Source organism: Leptonychotes weddellii, unplaced genomic scaffold (genome assembly GCF_054177405.1).
Source record: "Leptonychotes weddellii isolate Sample4059 unplaced genomic scaffold, ASM5417740v2 HiC_scaffold_10891, whole genome shotgun sequence".
Taxonomy (NCBI): domain Eukaryota; kingdom Metazoa; phylum Chordata; class Mammalia; order Carnivora; family Phocidae; genus Leptonychotes; species Leptonychotes weddellii.
Window position 1 is genome coordinate 2316 of NW_027686131.1, and position 4832 is coordinate 7147.

The following is a 4832-nucleotide window of genomic DNA, read 5'->3' on the forward strand; positions in this document are numbered from 1 at the left end:
TCCGCGGAAAGGCCCATTTCCAGGACCAGAGAACGTGCTGAGTCAGAGTTTGTCCCTGCCCTCAGTCTCGGTGCTGGCAAAAGAGGGAATTACAGCACTGAAGAAGTCCGAGAATGTCCAGCTCTGCCATCTTTAAGGATGAGCAGGCAGATGAGCCAGACAAGACTCCCAACCGTGGGCTATTCCAATAGGCCATGGAGGGACCTGATGCCGGTGGCATTCGGAGGCGACGGGGGCCACGACTCCGGTTGACCGAGACTAAATATGTTACTTCGTCCTTCGTCCCACACCAAGGAACGGGCTCTAGGCCGCACTGTCGCCACGGCCTCCGGGGGAACTCAGACGTGCGCGACGAACCGGCTCGGAGTCCCAAAGCCGTGTGGGCAGTGCGGCCGCCGTCCCCGCCGGGCCCGGGCGGCGCGCGGCCTCAGGTTGGATCGCACCGCGCAGTTGTCGCCTGCGCCCGTCCTCAGCCAATCAGGAGCCTGCCTTCCGGCTTTCCCGCGAGTCGTCCTTTGGCCGGTCTCTTTCTTCTGCAGCCTTGTTTCCTGCCGGCCTATAGAGTCCGCGCGTAGGGTGCATTTCCGTTTCCGGCGCTGTCCATGCGGGCCTGAGGAGTAGCGGTTGTGAACCCGGTAACGGCCGCGGGGTAGGGGAGGTGGCGGTGGTGGGCACCCGGGGACTGGGGCTCTGAGAGTTTTGCGAGTCGTGCTTGGCAAAGTCGGCCAGGACAGTCTTTGCCCCTGAAGAGCGCCTCAGGCGCTGGACCGGTCACACATAGTGCGTGCCGGAGTCTTGCTCCGAGGTCCTTGGGATGGCTGAATGAATTCGTGCGGAGAGCCCGAACCGGGTGGGGAGGTGGCAGGGAGAAGAGAGAGGTCGTTCCTTGGCGGGATAATCCTAGCAGGTGACTCAGACCTGGGCCACATCTGTTGATTCCATGTTGTGCTTTTCCCATCCCTCTCCCCGCCCCCCAAGAGAGGGAGAAAAGTGTCAGTACACGTTTGGGAACAAAATGTAGTAGAGAGGAAAAATAACGTCCTGAAATCACATAGCTATTTAGTTTCAAAGCGTTCCCTAGAACTCGGCTCTCCTAACTCCTGGCTGGTGTTTCCTGACATTATGCTGGTATATGTGGACTTCTGTTGGCGCTGGTGTGTGTCCGTGGGAAGTCTCTGACTGATCTCCTAAGTGCAGCCTTCTCATGTGGCCCTTTACTGCATGGCATGAAAGATACTAGTTTGGATTTCCTTCGCTAGTCGGATCACAGCTGTAGTCCTCTCTTGGCAAAATGCCTAGTACATCATAGGCAGGCACAAACATTTATTGAACTGAAATTAATTCAGTAACTTAACTGAGTGAAGTGACCTTTTTTCCTTTTTTCTTAGTTTCTTTTTCTTTTTTTAATTAGCCAAGTGCTCAGATTGTATACAGCCTAGTTTCCTAAAAAAGCTCACTAATTCAGTGTTTCTCAATTTATGGGCCATGAATTCCTAGGACGCTCAGAAATCTTTGTAAGGGTTTCTGCAAATACATGTGGTCTCCAGGCATCATCCACAATCAACCATATCTCACACATCTAGATGTTACTATTTTTTTAAATGCATATAAATGATTATTGTAATTTAAAAGTTTTACAGAATCAACAGGTACTAAAAGTAACACATGTTATCATGTTGGAGGATTATTAAAATGCTTTAATTTGTTAAAATGTCTTAAAGATGGTTTAAGTTTGGAAACCACTTCATTAGTGCAACTGATATTTTGGGCTGAGCAGTCCAGTGTGGTAACTACTAGTCACATATGGCTATTTAAATTTAGAATGGAATTAATTAAAATTATATTCAATTTCAGTTTCTCAGTTTCACTGGGTCCATTTTAAGTTCTCAGAAGCCACATGTGGTAAGTGGCCACTGTGTTGAAAAGTATAGGTATAGAGTATTTCCATTATTGCAGAAATAGTGCTGATATAGACACTTAAGATGAATAAAAAGTAACATAAGCAGAAGGAACTAGCAAATCTAATTTATAGTATAATAGAGAAATGAAATGGGGAATAGTATTAAGCAATTTCTATCCTTGTTGCAGGAATACCTTATCTCTTCATAAAGAAATAAATGAAATTTGCTGTTTTTCCTTGGGTGTTTTCTGGATTGTAAAATGTTTCCCATATCCCTGCCTTATCAATGTAGGTTAGAGTTACCTGTGAATTGGCAAAAAGCCACTATGGAGACTAAGGACCAGAAGAAACACAGAAAGAAAAACAGTGGGCCCAAAGCTGAGAAGAAAAAGAAACGGCATCTGCAGGATCTCCAACTTGGAGATGAGGAAGATGCCCGGAAGAGAAACCCCAAAGCTTTTGCAGTCCAGTCTGCTGTGCGGATGGCTCGATCCTTTCATAGGTATGTTTAGCCGGAGTCTAGTTGTTATTCCATTTATTCTTTTTAAACAGTAGGAGTCTCCCCAGATGTTTGGATTCATGAGTCTTTAACAGCTTTGAAGGACATGAAGATGCATACCATATTCCTTTTACTAAAATGTGAGCCTAGGTGACTCAGTTGGTTAAGCATCCAATTCTTGATCTCTGCTCAGGTCTTGATCTCAGGGTTGTGAGTTCAAGCCCTGCATTGGATCCATGCTGGGCATGGACCCTACATTAAAAAAATAAAAAAATAAAAAAATAAAATGTGAGCAAGTAGTCTTTCCTGTGGAAGCTGTCTTGCCTCCAGTATCTGCCCACTGATTGGCTTTTTTTGCCCAAGAGAAAAGCTTAAGAGTTTTTCTTTATAGAATTTCTTTGTTTGTGGGGCTCTGAGGTGGCTCTGTCGGTTAAGCATCCAACTCTTTATGTGAGTTCAAGCCCCATGTTAGACCCCACACTGCGCCTGGAGCCTTCTAGAAAGAAAGAAAGAATTTGTAAAATTTAAACAGTTTCTATGGTAATAAGTGTGCTTGTGTTTTTTTCTGGATATGTTTCATATAATATGTAGTAATAAATAGCTTTATTTAATGCATTCTTATTATATGCCAGCCATTGTACTTTAAACATTATTGAATTAAATTCTAATAGGAGAGCCAAATTTAACTCCATAGCTCCTGCTGTTATTCATTATGATACACTGCCTGCATGTTTATCTTTTTTTTTTTAAACTAGTACAGTCAGCTAATAAAGCAATCAGATTTAAGGTGTGTATAGTTTTCAATACTCTATACTGTTGAAGTCAATCTGTTACATGTTTACTAAAGTGGTTATTTGGATTGGGTCTAGAAGTTAACAAGTTAATAGTATCCATATTGTCTGTTCTGCTCTCTTTAAAATCTTTACTTATAAGGATGATGCCTTTTATATTTTGAAAGTGGATTTAATTTTTCTTTCTTTTTACAAATAGGACTCAAGATTTGAAGACAAAAAAGCATCACATTCCAGTGGTTGATCGAACTCCATTAGAGCCCCCACCAATAGTGGTGGTGGTGATGGGGCCTCCAAAAGTTGGAAAGAGCACTTTGATCCAGTGCCTCATTCGGAACTTCACCAGGCAGAAGCTGACAGAGATCAGAGGCCCTGTAACGATCGTGTCAGGTAGGAGGGTGCTACCCCAGGCTGATAGGGCATATGTCATCTGAGGGATAGGCATGTCTTTGTTGAACATTCTGTTGGACTGGTAAATGTTAAAGTGATGTTCTCACTTCATATTACCTCTCTTGTACTAAATTGGCTATAGCTTCAAAAAAGGATAGATTCCCTGATATAATAATGATGTAGATGTATACCGAATTCTGACTGCTATATGGATTTGCCAGGTGTGTTCTCTGAGAGGTTTGGCAGGCCTGGGCAGCCTGGGTTGTTCATGGTGACAACCTTCATTTAACAGGGAGTGAGTATCCACTGTGTGTCAGGCATACCTGCTTGCCCTCGTGAAGCCACATTGTTAGGAAAGTGAGGGAGATTTCCTCTCTTTTTCTGTGAGAAGTTGTCTGGTCTGGAAGATGGTGACCTTTCTGTTTGAGGGAAGATGAAATAAATTCCCAAATGGCAATGAAAAAATCTGAAATTTCTTTCCTTTTTTTTTTTTAAAAGATTTTATTTTTAAGTAATCTCTCCACCCAACGTGGGGCTTGAGCTCACAACCCCAAGTTCAAGAGTTGCATGCTTTGGGCGCCTGGGTGGCTCAGTTGTTAAGCGTCTGTCTTCAGCTCAGGTCATGATCTCAGGGTCCTGGGATCGAGTCCCACATCGGGCTCCTTGCTTGGCAGGAAGCCTGCTTCTCCCTCTCCCTCTGCTGCTCCCCCTGCTTGTGCTCTCTCTCTCTCTCTCAAATAAATAAATAAAATCTTTAAAAAAAAAAAAAAGGTACATGCTCTACTGAGCCCCTGAAATTTCTTATTATAGCAATAATATAGTTGGATTGAGGCTTTTCTTTCTTTCTTTTTTTTTTAATTTTATTTTAAGATTTATTTATTTATTTTGGGGAGAGAGCACGCAAGAGCAAGTGGGGACAGGGGCAGAGGGAGAGAATATTTCAAGCAGATTCCCCACTGAGCATGGAGCCCGGAGCCCCATGCAAGGCTCCATCTCAGGAACTGGAGATCATGACCTGAGCCAAAACCAAGAGCCAGATGCTTAACCAACTGAGCCACCCAGGTGCCCCAAAGCTTTTTCTTTATCATAAAGGCATTCCTGTCATTTTGACAGATTTCTTATTAATTTTTTTTTTTTTTAAAGTAAACTCTTACCCCCATTGTGGGGCTTGAACTCCTGGCTTGGAGATCAAGAGTTGCATGCTCCACTGACTGAGATAGCCAAGCACCCCACTTTTATGTATGTATGTATG

At 43.8% G+C, this 4832-nt stretch overlaps 1 long non-coding RNA gene across 1 annotated transcript; it reads left to right on the forward strand.

The window, feature by feature from the left end:
* The first annotated feature begins 494 nt into the window (after positions 1-494).
* Positions 495-4826, forward strand: LOC102731361 (uncharacterized). The gene is made up of 4 exons (XR_014141587.1): positions 495-635; positions 2193-2402; positions 3390-3580; positions 4724-4826. It is a non-coding gene; the product is annotated as an uncharacterized LOC102731361 (long non-coding RNA).
* The last annotated feature ends 6 nt before the right edge of the window (positions 4827-4832 follow it).